Here is an 18,724-nt window from a genome sequence, read left to right on the forward strand (position 1 = left end):
TTGCACAAAATTCAGTTCCGGCGAAAAATTTTTTTTAATATGAATTTCAATATTGGGATTTAAAAATTGCCTCTACAGCGCCACCTGCAAAACCCAAAATGCATTGCGTCAATGGGAGGGGGTCCGCAAAAAACTTTGTCGTACAGCCACAAAATTTGGTATACACATGCGCGTTGTCGGGACAAACAAAAAATATTATTATGACCCCGACCTCAAAACAGCAGGAAAGCAGCGAGCTTTGATTGAATTTTCAAAAATGCTGAGTCAGCGTTTTCCAGGGCGTCGTACAAAATGTTCGTTTTGATCGCGCGCTTCTCCAAATGAGCTGAAATTTGGTGGACACCATCTACACGAGTAGACAATTAAAAGTTATCCAATTCACAAATCTTCAGATTACGGTTTCCGCGTGGCAACGCCGCAAAGTTGATGTCAAATTTTGTCATTTTTTCAATGTGATAAATGGCTGCCATTTCTACATAATGACTCCAATCCAAACCAAATTTTAAACACTTATTGACCCTTCTTATCTGGACACATTGACAGTGAAATTTTGGAAATTGGCGTTACAGCGCCCCCTACAGAATCAAAATAAAATCTGTATGGGGAGTAAAATTATTAGTTTATCAGAAATGAATGGAAATTGGTTGATAAATTCTTCATGTCATCCCGATCAAAAAAGCAAATGGTAACCATATTGTAATATCAACGGTGTTGCCGTGGCGATGGCTGAAGTTCCCCATGTTATTCTAATGGGCCCAAGTGAAAAATCTCCCATCAAATCAAATGTACTTGTTGCCATGGAAATGTGCCAAATTTGACAAACATCAATGAAAGAATAAAACGGAGGGGGGTCAGGTAAGCAGCGGGCGAGGGCCTTTTGACGCCGCTCGCGGCTTTAATTCTTTCTTTCTTTCTTTCTTTCTTTCTTCTTCTTCTTCTGCTCTTTAAACTGGAATTTGACCCCCTGAACATGCTCGAAAACTCACCAACTTTTGCACAAAATTCAGTTCCGGCGAAAATTTTTTTTTAATATGAATTTCAATATTGGGATTTAAAAATTGGCCCTACAGCGCCACCTGCAAAACCCAAAATGCATTGCGTCAATGGGAGGGGGTCCGCAAAAAACTTTGTCGTACAGCCACAAAATTTGGTATACACATGCGCCTTGTCGGGCCAAACAAAAAATATTATTATGACCCTGACCTCAAAACAGCAGGAAAGCAGCGAGCTGGGATTGAATTTTCAAAATTGCTGAGTCAGCGTTTTCCAGGACGTCGTACAAAATGTTCGTTTTGATCGCGCGCTTCTCCAAATGAGCTGAAATTTGGTGGACACCATCTACACAAGTAGACAATTAAAAGTTATCCAATTCACAAATCTTCAGATCACGGTTTCCGCGTGGCAACGCCGCAAAGTTGATGTCAAATTTTGCCATTTTTTCAGTGTGATAAATGACTGCCATTCGTACATAACACATCCAATCTCAACCAAATCTTAAACACTTATTGACCCTTCTTATCTGGACACATTGACAATGAAATTTTGAAAATCGGCATTACAGCGCCCCCTACAGAATCAAAATAAAATCTGTATGGGGAGTCAAATTATTAGTTTATCAGAAATGAATGGAATTTGTTTGATAATTCCTTCATGTCGTCCCGATCAAAAAAGCAAATGGTAACCATATTGTAATATCAACGGTGTTGCCGTGGCGATGGCTTAAGTTCCCCATGTTATCCTAATGGGCCAAAGTGAAAAATCTCCCATCAAATCAATTTTACTTGTTGCCATGGAAATGTGCCAAATTTGACAAACATCAATGAAAGAATGAAGCGGGGCGGGTCAGGCAAGCGGCGGGCGAGGGCCTTTTGACGCCGCTCGCGGCTTTAATTAGGCCCGAGCCCCTGGCCTGCCAAGGGCGAAGGGCCTATTGTTTCTGCAACACAGACAACGACTAGTCGAGCGCGCAGCGCTCGACCTCAGGCCTTTCACACTCTCAAAACACACAACGATGACAAGTCGAGCGCGCAGCGCTCGACCACAGACATCATTCAACATGTCCAGACACACACACACCGACACGCACTCACACATACGGGTGTACAAACACAAAAACGCACACACACACACGAATTTTCGAGCGCGCAGCGCTCGACCACAGGCCTTTCACACACTCAAACGTACAAAAATGACAAATCGAGCGCGCAGCGCTCGACCTCAGACATAGGCCAACATGTCCAGACACACACGCCCCGACATGCACTCATACACACGTGTACAAATACAAAAAACGCACACACACTCTCACACACAAACATGACTTGTCGAGCGCGTAGCGCTCGACCACAGGCATTCACACTCTCAAACACCTCACAGACACGTCGGGCTTGTCGAGACCTTTCCGAAAATATATAACATGTGGGCGAAATAATGGCAGAAAAAAAAAAAGCATATTGTTTTTGCAAAAAATATTTAGGCCCGAGCCCCTGGCCTGCCAAGGGCGAAGGGCCTATTGTTTCTGCAACACAGACAACGACCAGTCGAGCGCGCAGCGCTCGACCTCAGGCCTTTCACACTCTCAAAACACACAACGATGACAAGTCGAGCGCGCAGCGCTCGACCACAGACATCGTTCAACATGTCCAGACACACACACACCGACACGCACTCACACATACGCGTGTACAAACACAAAAACGCACACACACACACGAATTTTCGAGCGCGCAGCGCTCGACCACAGGCCTTTCACACACTCAAACATACAAAAATGACAAGTCGAGCGCGCAGCGCTCGACCTCAGACATAGGCCAACATGTCCAGACACACACACCCCGACATGCACTCATACACACGTGTACAAATACAAAAAACACACACACACTCTCACACACAAACATGACTTGTCGAGCGCGTAGCGCTCGACCACAGACATCCACACTCTCAAACACCTCACAGACACGTCGGGCTTGTCGAGACCTTTCCGAAAATATATAACATGTGGGCGAAATAACGGCAGGAAAGAAAAAAGCATATTGTTTTTGCAAAAAATATTATTCTTTCTTTCTTCTTCTTCTTCTTCTTCTTCTGCTCTTTAAACTGGAATTTGACCCCCTGAACATGCTCGAAAACTCACCAAATTTTGCACAAAATTCAGTTCCGGCGAAAAAATTTTTTTAATGTGAATTTCAATATTGGGATTTAAAAATTGGCTCTACAGCGCCACCTGCAAAACCCAAAATGCATTGCGTCGATGGGAGGGAGTCCGCAAAAAACTTTGTCGTACAGCCACAAAATTTGGTATACACATGCGCGTTGTCGGGACAAACAAAAAATATTATTATGACCCCGACCTCAAAACAGCAGGAAAGCAGCGAGCTGGGATTGAATTTTCAAAATTGCTGAGTCAGCGTTTTCCAGGGCGTCGTACAAAATGTTCGTTTTGATCGCGCGCTTCTCCAAATGAGCTGAAATTTGGTGTACACCATCTACACAAGTAGACAATTAAAAGTTATCCAATTCACAAATCTTCAGATCACGGTTTCCGCGTGGCAACGCCGCAAAGTTGATGTCAAATTTTGCCATTTTTTGAGGGTGATAAATGGCTGCCATTTCGACATAATGACTCCAATCCAAACCAAATTTTAAACACTTATTGACCGTTCTTATCTGGACACATTGACAGAGAAATTTTGAAAATCGGCGTTACAGCGCCCCCTGTGGATTAAAAATAAAATTTGTATGGGGAGTAAAATTATTAGATTGTCAGAAATCAATGAAACTTGGGTGATAATTCCGTCATGTGGTCCCGATCAAAAAAGCAAATGGTAACCATATTGTAATATCAACGGTGTTGCCGTGGCGATGGCTGAAGTTCCCCATGTTATTCTAATGGGCCCGAGTGAAAAATCTCCCATCAAATCAAATTTACTTGTTGCCATGGAAATGTGCCAAATTTGACAAACATAAATGAAAGAATAAAACGGGGGGGGGGGTCAGGTAAGCGGCGGGCGAGGGCCTTTTGACGCCGCTCGCGGCTTTAATCTTTCTTTCTTTCTTTCTTTCTTCTTCTTCTTCTTCTTCTGCTCTTTCAACTGGAATTTGACCCCCTGAACATGCTCGAAAACTCACCAAATTTTGCACAAAATTCAGTTCCGGCGAAAAATTTTTTCTAATATGAATTTCAATATTGGGATTTAAAAATTGGCTCTACAGCGCCACCTGCAAAACCCAAAATGCATTGCGTCGATGGGAGGGAGTCCGCAAAAAACTTTGTCGTACAGCCACAAAATTTGGTATACACATGCGCCTTGTCGGGACAAACAAAAAATATTATTATGACCCCGACCTCAAAACAGCAGGAAAGCAGCGAGCTGGGATTGAATTTTCAAAAATGCCGAGTCAGCGTTTTCCAGTGCGTCGTACAAAATGTTCGTTTTGATCGCGCGCTTCTCCAAATGAGCTGAAATTTGGTGGACACCATCTACACAAGTAGACAATTAAAAGTTATCCAATTCACAAATCTTCAGATCACGGTTTCCGCGTGGCAATGCCGCAAAGTTGATGTCAAATTTTGCCATTTTTTCAGTGTGATAAATGGCTGCCATTTCTACATAATGACTCCAATCCAAACCAAATTTTAAACACTTACTGACCCTTCTTATCTGGACACATTGACAGTGAAATTTTGGAAATCGGCGTTACAGCGCCCCCTACGGAATCAAAATAAAATCTGTATGGGGAGTAAAATTATTAGTTTATCAGAAATGAATGAAATTTGGGTGATAAATTCTTCATGTCGTCCCGATCAAAAAAGCAAATGGTAACCATATTGTAATATCAACGGTGTTGCCGTGGCGATGGCTGAAGTTCCCCATGTTATTCTAATGGGCCAAAGTGAAAAATCTCCCATCAAATCACTTTTACTTGTTGCCATGGAAATGTGCCAAATTTGACAAACATCAATGAAAGAATAACACGGGGCGGGTCAGGTAAGCGGCGGGCGAGGGCCTTTTGACGCCGCTCGCGGCTTTAATTCTTTCTTTCTTTCTTCTTCTTCTTCTTCTTCTGCTCTTTAAACTGGAATTTGACCCCCTGAACATGCTCGAAAACTCACCAAATTTTGCACAAAATTCAGTTCCGGCGAAAAATTTTTTTAATGTGAATTTTAATATTGGGATTTAAAAATTGGCTGGACAGCGCCACGTGCAAAACCCAAAATGCATTGCGTCAATGGGATGGGGTCCGCAAAAAACTTTGTCGTACAGCCACAAAATTTGGTATACAGATGCGTGTTGTCGGGACAAACAAAAAATATTATTATGACCCCGACCTCAAAACAGCAGGAAAGCAGCGAGTTTTGATTGAATTTTCAAAATTGCTGAGTCAGCGTTTTCCAGGACGTCGTACAAAATGTTCGTTTTGATCGTGCGCTTCTCCAAATGAGCTGAAATTTGGTGGACACCATCTACACGAGTAGACAATTAAAAGTTATCCAATTCACAAATCTTCAGATGACGGTTTCCGCGTGGCAACGCCGCAAAGTTGATGTCAAATTTTGTCATTTTTTCAATGTGATAAATGGCTGCCATTTCTACATAATGACTCCAATCCAAACCAAATTTTAAACACTTATTGACCCTTCTTATCTGGACACATTGACAGTGAAATTTTGGAAATTGGCGTTACAGCGCCCCCTACAGAATCAAAATAAAATCTGTATGGGGAGTAAAATTATTAGTTTATCAGAAATGAATGGAAATTGGTTGATAAATTCTTCATGTCATCCCGATCAAAAAAGCAAATGGTAACCATATTGTAATATCAACGGTGTTGCCGTGGCGATGGCTGAAGTTCCCCATGTTATTCTAATGGGCCCAAGTGAAAAATCTCCCATCAAATCAAATTTACTTGTTGCCATGGAAATGTGCCAAATTTGACAAACATCAATGAAAGAATGAAACGGGGCGGGTCAGGTAAGCGGCGGGCGAGGGCCTTTTGACGCCGCTCGCGGCTTTAATTTATTATATCTTTTTCTTTTTTACTTTTGTATTTCTGTGAAGCACTTTGGTCAAATGAAGTTGTTTTTTTTACATATGCTGTACAAATAAAATTGAATTGAATTATTATGAAATAGGTAGTCATAGTAGTAGTATTGATTTCAACGACATTCACAAATACTGCTCACCTAATATGCAGTATTGTTTACAATTTTCATAATACTGAAATTCATGCAGCAGTGCTGTATACACTGTATGGCATGTTGATAATTAGTTCCTATGTTATCAGTAGTTCATAAGAACAGTGATCAAAGCAGTTGACTAGATTTGTAATATAGAAGTCAATAAAAATGTGTCTCACTTTGATTGACCTTTGGTTAAATCAAGATTAGATTAACTCTGCTGAGGAAAGACAAAAACGAAGGATGCATGGTTTGAAAACTTATTACCTCTATCCCAGAACATTTTGATTCATGTGAATCTGTCCAAACCTTAGTGATCTGTTTCACATCAGCCACAGCTTTTTTTTTTTTTTTTTTTTTTCACCTCAACCACAGCTAATAAGTTCTTCACATTTAGGTATAAAATGATCTAATTCTATATGCTGCATCTAGATTGAGTTTCTTGAGTTTTGAGGCTTTATTGCTGTCAGTCAGTGTGCATCTTTAATGTTTTGGTTCCCTCAAATTATATTACTGACATATGGCGTGTTTCCAGCTACCCCACTCTACTGGACTGGACTCTACCCCGCTGCACTCGACTCGGTTAAGCTGTGTCTCCACCGGCCTTGTTTGTCTCCATGGATACTGTTCTCAGTGGGTGGGGAAATCAGACGGAAAGCATTCCGCCCCTCAGCAGACATAAACAAGCTAAACAAAAGGACACAGGCCGTCGTATTTGTGGGCAATCATTAGTTAAAGAGCAAAATGCCATTCTTAAAAAAAATGCAGTCCGTGACGCACATCAACTTCCTTCCGGTTCGGCGGTCAGAGTCCTTCGTGACAGCCTAACAACTAACCTGGCAGCAGTTCAGCTGGCAAAATAGACAGATTGCGCTTTGAAACAAAAAAACGACAGATCACATCCATAAACCGAGTGGAAAATATGAAAATAAAATGTACATTTATTGGTAGAAAAGCAATGTGTAAATTACAATTTAGATACGTCTCCCTTAACTCTGTTAGTTTGACTGTGTGAAAAGCCAAACTAATTTCAAGTGTCATATGTGACGTCATGCTCTGACGGTCTTCCACCAAGCACGAGCGAATACAGGGAAACAATCGGAGCAACAAACCATCAAACTTTCAACACGACAAATTATCATTTAATTCCACAAACATCATATGTGTAATTCAGAACATATAATGACCAGGACCGGGAAATAAATGTGTCGCTCTGTTTCTGTCACCACCCCATGTGGGTAAGCCGACAGTGTTACCTACGGGAAACGCCAGTGTTTTTCAGATTAAAAAAAAGAACATTTCACTCATTGAATTAGAAAGTGAAAATTCAATGTTGAAAACAAAAAGGACCAAGGGAATATGATAAAAGCTCTTTTTCTTTTTTTTTGCTGGTAACAGCGAGCTGGACCAATCAGACATGAGGATTATGGGTATTGTAGTGCTTCTCCATGATAAGACGTTGACAATAAAACGTGTTTTCTTAAAATAGAGTTGATATTTCACGGGGCTTTTTGACTCAGCAGAAGCTCAGACCACTGCTACACAGTCTGCCTCAGATGGCTGCACTGGTTTGGATAATAATCACATCTTTCTTCAGAATATCGATCAGTCTACATTTGCACTTCCGGGATCTCTGAAACAACACCCACAGAGTGACGTCGTTGAAGCTGAGAATGCGTGTCCAGACCACGCCGTGGATTCCAATTGACTTTCAGTGGAGACTGTTTGCGTGGTGACCACACGCAATTTCAGCACATTGCGTGACAGGAGCACACAGTCTGGGACCCTCTGGTTTTAACAATGCGTGCTCATTTCACGCATTTCTGTGAGGTTGGAAAACACAGAGGTGAGGTGAGGTAACCCTAATCAGGGGGATTCCCCCAGAGGATGAAAACAACGCATTGAGCTAGAGACACGAAACTTCAGATTATGTCTCGGGAATGCCGCCCCATCCCCCTTGTGAAATACCAGCCCAGACAGCAACAGACAGCACAACACAAGCGCAGCAATCCTCGGACCTGAGCAATAAAACACAATAATATCCCTGCGTGTCATTCAAAATACTGACAAAAAAAATCTCTTTTTAAAAACAGGCACTTTGATATGTGTCTATGACAGGATTGTGTTCTCACCTGTTTAATGTGACTTCTGTTTTTGGACATCACTGGACAGCTTCTCAACATCGGGCATGTAAAAAACTTCAATCTTCACACAGGACTGCAGCTCTCCTCTGAGGCGGGCGGTATTTGCGCCTGCATTTTCTCTCACCGTCCTTGCGGAGAGAGGTAGTTTTCCTCGCGTTATTATCTCTCGGGTTGCAACAAAACTTGCAGCAGTAGTGGAGTTTGGAGTTGCAATCCACTTCTTGAATCGATCTTTGCGCTCCTCTAATTTCTTCAGAAGCACTTTTTCTCTCACTGCGAACTGGGTTAATTTAGCATGCCTTCCCTGAAAATGTCTTTTTAACTTCTTGTTACAAAGCAAACATGCAGGCAATCCTTCCGCATTGGTAATGAAAGCAAATGATTCAGTCCATTCTTACTTGAATATCTATCTTTCCACATGCACAGTGAGAGGTCCAGATTGCAGCCTGATAGACAGGAGAATGCCTCAACACTTTGAGCTAGGGAGCTGAAAATCTAGATCCTGACTGAGGGCTGCCACTGTGTGAAATATCAGCCGTCTGGGACGCTCCTAACCCCAAAGGTCAAAGGTCAATGGGGCTAGAACTCCCTCAACGCTTTGAGCTAGAGACACGAAACTTAGATTATGCCTCGGGAATGCTGCCCCATCCCCTGTGTGCAGTCTCAGCCCTCCAGCCCCACCAGAACCCTTCCAGGGAGCTGGAAGGAGCAGATTTCAAAAATGCCTTAACGGAGCATATTTTTTGCACCGTTTTTGAAATACTCCGCCAAACGAGCTCAAACCAGCATGAAATCCCCGTCTCCACACCCAGCTCGTGTGTGCCGGCTGTGGTATCTGTAGCTCAAAGGGAAGTACCCGAAAAAAGCTAATTTCGATATTTTGCATTTTCACGTTTTTATTTTCTAAAAAAAAAACGGTGATAGGTGGGGGGCTGAAACCTGCAGGGCTTCCTTGTTGTCCCATCACACACCTATGGTGCCATTTTCAGCCCTCCAGGACATGTAGAAATATGCAAATAAGGCAAATGCTAGCATTTTGTGGCTAAAAAAGGAGCTAATTTAGCTGTTTCTATTAATAGTTCCCAAACAGTGATAGCTAGCCGGCTCAAACCTTCACACCTGGTCTGTGGTGACCTTACACACCCGCGGGCATGAGGCAGCCCCGCCCACCTTGTAGAAATGCTGCACAAAGTGGGCGTGAGCTGTGATTAGCCGTTAGCTGCTAATCCCAACTTCCAGCTTGAATAGCTCCTAAACGGGTAAGACTAGGGAGATGGGGGTTGGCTGTGTGTGTCCCTGGGGGGTCCCTGACATCTCTGTGAGAGTGCATCCCTCCCTGCAGTTAATGGATTTAGCCATTAGCGGCCACTACCAACTTCCGCGGTGAATAACTCTGAACAACCTGATCTCACAGAAATGCGTGAAATGAGCACGCATTGTTAGAACCAGAGGGTCCCAGATTGCGTGCTTATTTCACGCAAAGTGCTGAAAATGCGTGCTGTCACCACGCATGCAGTCTCCACTCAAAGTCAATTAGAATCCGAGGCGTGGTGGAGACACGCATTCTCAGCTTCAACGACGTCGCTCCGTGGGTGTCGTTTCAGAGATCCCGGAAGTGCAAATGTAGACTGATCGATATTCTGAAGAAAGATGTGATTATTATCCAAACCAGTGCAGCCATCCGAGGCAGACTGTGTAGCAGTGGTATGAGCTTCTGCTGAGTCAAAAAGCCCCGTGAAATATCAACTCTATTTTAAGAAAACACGTTTTATTGTCAATGTAACATCACGGAGAAGGACTACAATACCCATAATCCTCATGTTTAACAGCGACGTGTCTGATTGGTCCAGCCTGCAAAAAAAAAAAAAAAAAAATTGAGCTTTTATCTTATTCCTTGGTCCTTTTTGTTTTCAACGTTGATTTTTCACTTTCTAAAGCTCGGGGCCATTTTCGCCTAAAAGTTCAACTAAAGACGTACCCAAAGTAAACTGAATGCTGTTCTTGAACTGTTTGGAGTACATGCATGGTTGGGGTCTCATTTGAAAGCTGACAACCTGTATTTTCACCCAGTGCAGTCAGAATTACTCTAGGTGCTACTGCCACAGATTTATTTATGTTGCAGCACACTGAATTAGGATGAATTTCATTCTCGCCTGAATTTTTTCCCTCATAAAACACCTGGAAATAAGTCTGGAAGCACTGTGCGAGCTTGAAAACACAATTTTGCTAAAGCCTGGGGTCTTACATAGTTCAGGTCAAAATGTCAGAGCAGTACTACAAGAAATGAGTGTTTCACACATGTATTTGTACTGCTATGCCCCGGCAGGGTATATTTTGGACATCCTCTGTATACCCCCTGGATGCCCTCTGTACAATGGTATATGTTGGTTTTTGGCCCGTTTTTACATTATTTTCACTCCAAAAACTCATAAAGTACTAAAAAAATCACTTCAGATAGGCTTCAGTGTGGGATAAGGCCCTCAGATTGAGAGGAGCAGGGACAGACAGCAGGTGCATCCCTCAGCAGATATCTGAGAAGTCACAAAACCCCGCTCGCGGGCCAGCCAGCCATTCAGCAAGCTCATTGGCTACCAGCCCTGTCAGTCAAACGTTTCTACCGACGTGATTGGCTCAGAATACGTTGATTACGAGTGATGACGACCGATGACGTGGTCCATCAGTTTCGGCAGCGGTTGGCTGGTTAGCCATCGGAGGGAGGGATGAGTCACTTGATTGGTTGAAATATGACGAATAAGCAACGGAAACCGATCAGTCGCCATATTGGATATCCTCAGCACGAGGGAGAGACGTCTGGATGTTTTTATCTGATAAAAAAATGGATTATTATCGGACGCGCACGCGGAGAGACGCGCCGCGTGCGCGCGCGGTGGCGCGTCTAATTCTTGATTATTTGTTTATTTCAAGACATGTTTTGGACAAAAGGCGATACTTTCTAGCTTTGCCTGGATGCATACGCTTGTACTGTGGCAGTTTTTGCTGGATTATCTGGATTATGGATCGTCTGTGATCAGTTATGAGCCTCCAAAGGTGAGTTGCGCTGTTTACTTAATTTGCTGTATGTTGGACAAATGTGTTTATATTACCCGCTGTGGTAATCACATCTGAAAGTGGTTTATACAAGCGGATTCATGAGAATATCAGCTTTCTAACGGTACATAGTACGTCTGTGGAATATGCAAAATAATTAATAAATGCATCGGGAGAAGTTGACCAGCCCGCCGGCAGGCCGGTCTGAGCTTAAGGGGTTAAATGAGTGAAATGTTCTTTTTTTTTTTAATCTGAAAAACACTGGCGTTTCCCGTTGCCTAGGTAACGCTGTCGGCGTATCCGCATGGGGTGGTGACAGAAAGAGAGCGAAAAATTTATTTCCCGGTCGGTCCGGTCATTCTATGTTCTGAATTACACATATGATGTTTGTGGAGTTAAATGATAATTTGTGGTGTTGAGAGTTTGATGGTTTGTTGCTCTGATTGTTTCCCTCCACTCGCTCGCGCTCGGTGCAGGACGGCCGGAGCATGACGTCACATAATGCTACTTGGAATTAGTTTGTCTTTTCCCACAACCTTATACAAAGCGATCGGCGAAGCAAACTTCAAACTCTCAACGCGAAAACGGATCATTTAATCCCACAAACATCATGTGTAATCCAGGATATATCATGACCAAGACCAGGAAATAAATATTTTTTATTCGAGAGGACCCATGGGCTCCAGCGGAAGGCTTCGCCACTCGCCGTTTTCACCCTGATTCAGACGAGGGCTGTTTTGGAGCTAATAATACCCTCCTGATGTATTTCTAACATACTGGTTTTTCAGGGTTTTTTTTTTTTTTTTTTTTTTTTTTTAGAGCGGCTCCAACGTGATCTGCCACCAGAGAAGACAGCTGCAGCTTCTCCGACGCTGCACTGTGCGTCTTGATCTCCATGGAAACCAAGACGCGATTCTGGATCATCTGGAAGTGATGACAATAATGTGGTTCTTAGCTGTTGTTTATTTCTGACAAAATAAATGTGTATTTTACCCTTGCAGTGGGCTGCATGCTCCTCATTACTTCCACATCGCGAAAAGTCCTTCAAAAAGGACCCATAGCTCATTAATTCATATACAAATATGAATTCATGATCCAAATGATCAAGAGCTACATTTTAAAATCAAGTGTCTCCTATTGGTCATGTAAATATTACCGGAGCATCACGGACTGAAGGAGTGTTTTTCTTTTCGCTGTTTTTTTTTTTTTTTTTACAGAGGGCGTTGCTCTGAGAAGTAGTTAGTTTTAATAAATGTACATTTTATCTTCTTACTCAGTTTGTGGATGTGATCTGTTGTTTTTTTGTTTCAACGTGCAATCTGTCTATTTTGCCTGCTGAACTGCCGTCAGATTGGTTGTTAAGCTGTTGCTAGGGACTCTGACCCCCGAACCGGAAGGAAGTTGATGTGCGTCACAGACTGCATTTTTTTTTTAAGAAAGGAGTTTTGCTTTTAAACTAATGATTGCCCACAAATACTCCTCTTTGCATTAAACATCAACAAAATGCGTGATTATGGTGACTGACAAGTTAGAGGTGGATAATGTGCCTGCTTGCTGTTCTGTTTGGACTGGTTTGAACCAATGATCAACCAGGCCGCAAGGTATTATGGGAATCGTAGTCAAAGCAACACCGGTGGTCCCACGCATAATAATCCACCGCATGCGTCTCATATGCACATCTGTTCTGCAGGTGTGTGTGCCAAATCATCCGTGCTTCCACATCTGCCTGGGACGCTGCGCCAAAATCCTCTTTTAGACTGTCACTGGACAAAAACCCACTGATTCTGAGAGCGGGATTGTCGGTATCGCGAGAACACAAGATCTCCCGGGAATTGCAGCATCTATCAGTCACACAATCGCTGGCAAATCACAGAAATAAATCCAGAGCGATGAACTTTTTCATACTCAATTCATCAGACACGCAAGGACTTTTCGCGATGTGGAAGTAATGAGGAGCATGCAGCTCACTGCAAGGGTAAAATACACATTTATTTTGTCAGAAATAAACAACAGCTAAGAACCACATTATTGTCATCACTTCCAGATGATCCAGAATCGCGTCTTGGTTTCCATGGAGATCAAGACGCACAGTGCAGCGTCGGAGAAGCTGCAGCTGTCTTCTCTGGTGGCAGATCACGTTGGAGCCGCTCTAAAAAAAAAAAAAAAAACCCTGAAAAACCGGTATGTTAGAAATACATCAGGAGGGTATTATTAGCTCCAAAACAGCCCTCGTCTGAATCGGGGTGATAACGGGGAGTGGCGAAGCCTTCCGCTGGAGCCCATGGGTCCTCTCGAATAAAAAATATTTATTTCCTGGTCTCGGTCATTATATATCCTGGATTACACATGATGTTTGTGTGATTAAATGATCCGTTTTCGCGTTGAGAGTTTGAAGTTTGCTTCGCCGATCGCTTTGTATAAGGTTGTGGGAAAAGACAAACTAATTCCAAGTAGCATTATGTGACGTCATGCTCCGGCCGTCCTGCACCGAGCGCGAGCGAGTGGAGGGAAACAATCAGAGCAACAAACCATCAAACTCTCAACACCACAAATTATCATTTAACGCCACAAACATCACATGTGTAATTCAGAACATAGAATGACCGGGACCGACCGGGAAATAAATTTTTCGCTCTTTTTCTGTCACCACCCCATGCGGCTACGCCGACAGCGTTACCTAGGCAACGGGAAACGCCAGTGTTTTTCAGATTAAAAAAAAAAAGAACATTTCACTCATTGAATTAGAAAGTGAAAAATCAACGTTGAAAACAAAAAGGACCAAGGAATAAGATAAAAGCTCAATTTTTTTTTTTTTTTTTTGCAGGCTGGACCAATCAGACACGTTGCTGTTAAACATGAGGATTATGGGTATTGTAGTCCTTCTCCGTGATGTTACATTGACAATAAAACGTGTTTTCTTAAAATAGAGTTGATATTTCACGGGGCTTTTTGACTCAGCAGAAGCTCATACCACTGCTACACAGTCTGCCTCGGATGGCTGCACTGGTTTGGATAATAATCACATCTTTCTTCAGAATATCGATCAGTCTACATTTGCACTTCCGGGATCTCTGAAACGACACCCACGGAGCGACGTCGTTGAAGCTGAGAATGCGTGTCTCCACCACGCTTCGGATTCTAATTGACTTTGAGTGGAGACTGCATGCGTGGTGACAGCACGCATTTTCAGCACTTTGCGTGAAATAAGCACGCAATCTGGGACCCTCTGGTTCTAACAATGCGTGCTCATTTCACGCATTTCTGTGAGATCAGGTTGCTCTGAAAGGGGCGGGGCTAGGGAGATGGGGGTGCAATATGTGTCTCCGGGGTTAACCTGTGTGCGATCACATCCCTCTGGCAACAGCAGAACTCTGACCGTTGACCTTTGACCTACGCCGCACATTTCATTGAATAGCTCTGAAAGTGGCGGGGAATAACTCTGAAAGTGGCGGGCAATAACCCTGAGCACTTTTTTTATTGTACTTTTGTTATTTATTTGCGTGCGAATGATTTGTGTGTGCTGCTGGACACCTGAATTTCTCCCTTTGGGAGATTAATAAAGTTTTTATCTATCTATCTATCTATCTATCTATCTATCTATCTATCTATCTATCTATCTATCTATCAAGAAGAAGATGTGTATATGCATTCACAAGGGTGGTGGGGCTTGAAAATGTTTTTAACTACTAAAGGGGGGCCCCAAGAAAAAAGTTTAGGAACCACTGACATAGCTAATGTTGCCAAACCGGCTTCAAGTGATTGCAACTTGAAAGTTTGTAAAAAGAATCAGGTTTCTCAATTTAACAAAGTGTGACTCACAACTGTACTTAACTCTAAGCAAGTTAGGTTTATTTAAAGTTAAGCAAACCGCAGACAAATCCATTGACTTGAGCAGATAGCACTGGTATACGCATGCTACTACAGTGCCAGCTACATTTCTACCTATGGATAGCACTAGATGAATATGTATTATCTAAATATATTATATATATATTTTTTCACAGTCAGACTTTATTTTTGCTAAATTATCATTTACTGTGTATCCGTTCTATTACCCTACCTTTGGGGTCGTGCAGTTCCACACACATCCATTAGGGGCAATGTAGAGTTATACACAGATGGGGGGGGCACACACACACACAAAATATCTGGAAAAAACTATTTTTGGGGACAATTGAGATTTTGAGACAGAAACCCATTTTAGAGCATGCTGAATGCAACTACAATGCAATCTAATTGGGGACCGTGGTTTTGGTCCCCAAAGGCAATGGTGTCCCCAATCAACTGGTGTGTGAGCTGATGAAAATCCCCAATTTGGACATAAGTAAGAACACACACACACACATATATGTGTGTGTGTGTGTGTGTGTGTGTGAGAGAGAGAGTATAATTCCGTGATACCATGGCCACCCCAGACTAACTGTGTGTCCCATCCTGGCCACCCCAGTGAAAATGTCCTGGATACGCCCCTGGGGGGGGGGGGGGGCAGACTGCCTCGCCCTCTCAGTCAAAATATAGTATTTCATTAAAAAAACATTAAGTTTTCAGTCTATTTTGTCCTTAAAAAACAACAGCAAACTCAGCTGGCTTGGTCAAATCAATATGAAGTGTTGTGCTATTCAAAATTCAAAAAAGAGGAGACTGCAGCTCTGCTAAAGGTGAGAGCTGGTTATTTTATCATTTGTTTTATTACTATTTGTGCTTTTAGCAATGTGGTTAATGATCATATGTTGTTGGACATGGTAGAACAGGCCTCTGATCTGTGGATTCTGTTTTTGTGTTGCTCCGTTACTTTTTCACCCCCCCCCCCCCCCCCCCCCCCCCCCCCTCCCCCCTTTACACTGGACTGGAGCCGGGACTGGGTGTTTATTTATGCAAATAAAGCGTGTTGTCATCAAACTGATGAGGAGTGGGCTCGGGTCCAATCCCCTGCCTGGATGAAACAGAGAGGTGGGCCAGGTAGCTGCAGTGAGTTGCTCTCCAGCAGCTCACGCGGCTCCCTCTGTGACCGATCTCGTTTGGGTCTCGCGAGTTTTCGATGCCCGACGTAGGTCCTACGTATCAGTGACGCCGGGCCAAATCTGGGCGGGGCGGCTCAAAAGTCTTAAAGGTCTGCCTCTGGCTTTCTCATGTCGAACGCACCTAATACTTTATTGTCCACCGAGGTGGAAATTTGCCTTTGGTTTCAGCAGCCACATTAAGAAACACTTTACACTGGCACATGACAAGACAAGACAAGACACTACATCTCCTGCAACATTTCAGACAACTCTATCACCCATGTAAAGAGTTCACTGCTTTGATTGCATTTGGCACAAAAGACTTCTTGAAAATATTTCTCTTTGCCATTTTCAGTCTGTACCTCCGTCCCGACGGAAGCAGCTCAAACTCAGAGTTTAAGGGGTGGAAATATCATTTATGATGCTCATCGCCTTGTTTCCCCACCGCTCCCCATACAGGCTGCTCAGAGCTCTCTGTGGCCGTCCAGTGATCTTTCAGCTCCAGTTCACAATCCTCTGCAGTTTATTTTTATTTTTCAGGCTGAGGTTCCCGTACCACATCAACCTGTTGAAGGTGAGAAGGCTCTCCACTAGACCTTTGTACACTGTTTGGAGGACTGGTTGACTCACCCCAAAACTGTTCAGCTTTCGAAGAAGGTTCAGACGCTGCGAACACTTCTTAAAAACAAAGTCAGTATTTTCAGGAAAAACAAGTTTCGTGTCAATGTACGAGGGGGTACCCAAAAGAAACCGGAATTTAGTCATAAAATACTAATAATAATGAGTTTGGACTTCTGGCCATCAGATGTGCTGCAGGTAAGCCTCGTGCATATCTGTGAAAAGCTGAGCTCCCAGAGTGACACTGACGCCTGTCAGGAGCTATTTATAGTAACAGAGTGCAGAGGCGGTCTGCGCTTTTTCCTAAATGGCGACATTGACTGTGAAGCCAGAGCAGCGCGCAAACATTAAATTCTGCTTTTTGCTGGGAAAAAACAGCAGCAGAAACACTCAGCTTGTTGCAGCAAGTCTACAAGGATGATGCTCTGGGGAAGAATCAGGTCCATGAGTGGTTTGGGGGTTTGAGAAGGGCCAGATGTCGGCGCGTCAGGTCCGCTCAGCCGTGAAAACAATGCTGAGCTGCTTCTTGGCTGTCCAGGGTCTCGTCCACAGCGAGTCTGTCCCTCCAGGTCAGACTGTAAACCAGGACTACTACAGCAAGTCTTCAGACGCTCCGTGAGGATGTGAGGAGGAAGCAGAGCGTAGTGGCGGAGTGGAGCCGGTTGATCCACCACCACAGAGCGCCAGCGGACACGGCGCTGCGCCTCACGCAGTTTCTGGAGAAGAATGAGATGAATCTCCTCTCCCATCCGCCTGATTCGCCAGATGAAGCCTCCAGTGACTTTTTCTTGTTCCCCAGGTTGAAGAAGGAGCTGAAGGGACAGCGGTTTGCAGATGTGGAGGAGGTGACAGACAAATCGCAGCCGGCAAAAAATGGCACAATTACGCTCAGGTCTGACGACGCATTGGTGAAGTGGGAGACACGGCTGGAGCGCTGCATTAATGCAGATGGAGATTATTTTGAAGGTGATGGTGGTGTTTTATTTTGAAATGTCAGAAATAAAAAGTTACAGTCAAATTCCGGGAACTTTTGGGTACGCCCTCGTATGTCCCGAGGGATTTAAAGTCACTGACAGTCTCAACTGTTTCACCCAAAATTTGAACAGGAGCGAAACCCTCTTTATCATGATGCACAATGAGCTCCTTTGTCTTTGAGACATTCATTTCTAAAAAGCTCTCCAAGCACCACTGTTGCATCAAAGACACATGATTACAATACAGACTATCTGTCACAGTGTTCCCTCTCTGTAACAGGGCGACCAGCGCCACGTCATCAGCATATTTAAAAAGCTTAAAAAATTCATCACAAACTTGGAAAGCATTCGTATAAATTGAAAAAAGCAAAGGAGATAAAATGTTCCCTTGAGGCGCCGCTGTATTCAGCACAGCCTCCTCTGAGACGTCAGAACCAAACAGGACTCTCTGAGGCCGATTGGTCAGAAAATCCCCGACCCGTTTCATTCTGCCTCCATGACCCCCGAGTCCACCAGTCTGTGCAGGAGGATATGAACCTGCAGGGGACTGAAGGCAGATGTGAAATCCACAAAGAGGATCCTGGCATAACGGTCCGAGGCCAGCAGGTGTTGAGCTACGGTGATAAACAGAGTGATGTCTGCGTCCGCTGTGCTTCTCCCACATCTGGATGCAAACTGCAGCTTGTCCAAACAGCTGGCTGCAGCAGACACGATGTGCTGGCTCACGGTGCTCTCCATGGTTTTACACAAGATGGAAGT

General features: G+C 43.6%; 1 long non-coding RNA gene across 1 annotated transcript; it reads right to left on the reverse strand.

The window, feature by feature from the left end:
* Positions 1-6,520: 6,520 nt before the first annotated feature.
* LOC115409014 (uncharacterized) lies at positions 6,521-9,896 on the reverse strand. Its single transcript, XR_003933874.1, has 2 exons — positions 8,314-9,896; positions 6,521-8,199 (listed from the first exon to the last, which is right to left on the reverse strand). It is a non-coding gene; the product is annotated as an uncharacterized LOC115409014 (long non-coding RNA).
* Positions 9,897-18,724: the final 8,828 nt, after the last annotated feature.

This window comes from Salarias fasciatus, chromosome 22 (assembly GCF_902148845.1).
Source record: "Salarias fasciatus chromosome 22, fSalaFa1.1, whole genome shotgun sequence".
In the NCBI taxonomy this organism is placed as follows: Eukaryota; Metazoa; Chordata; class Actinopteri; order Blenniiformes; family Blenniidae; genus Salarias; species Salarias fasciatus.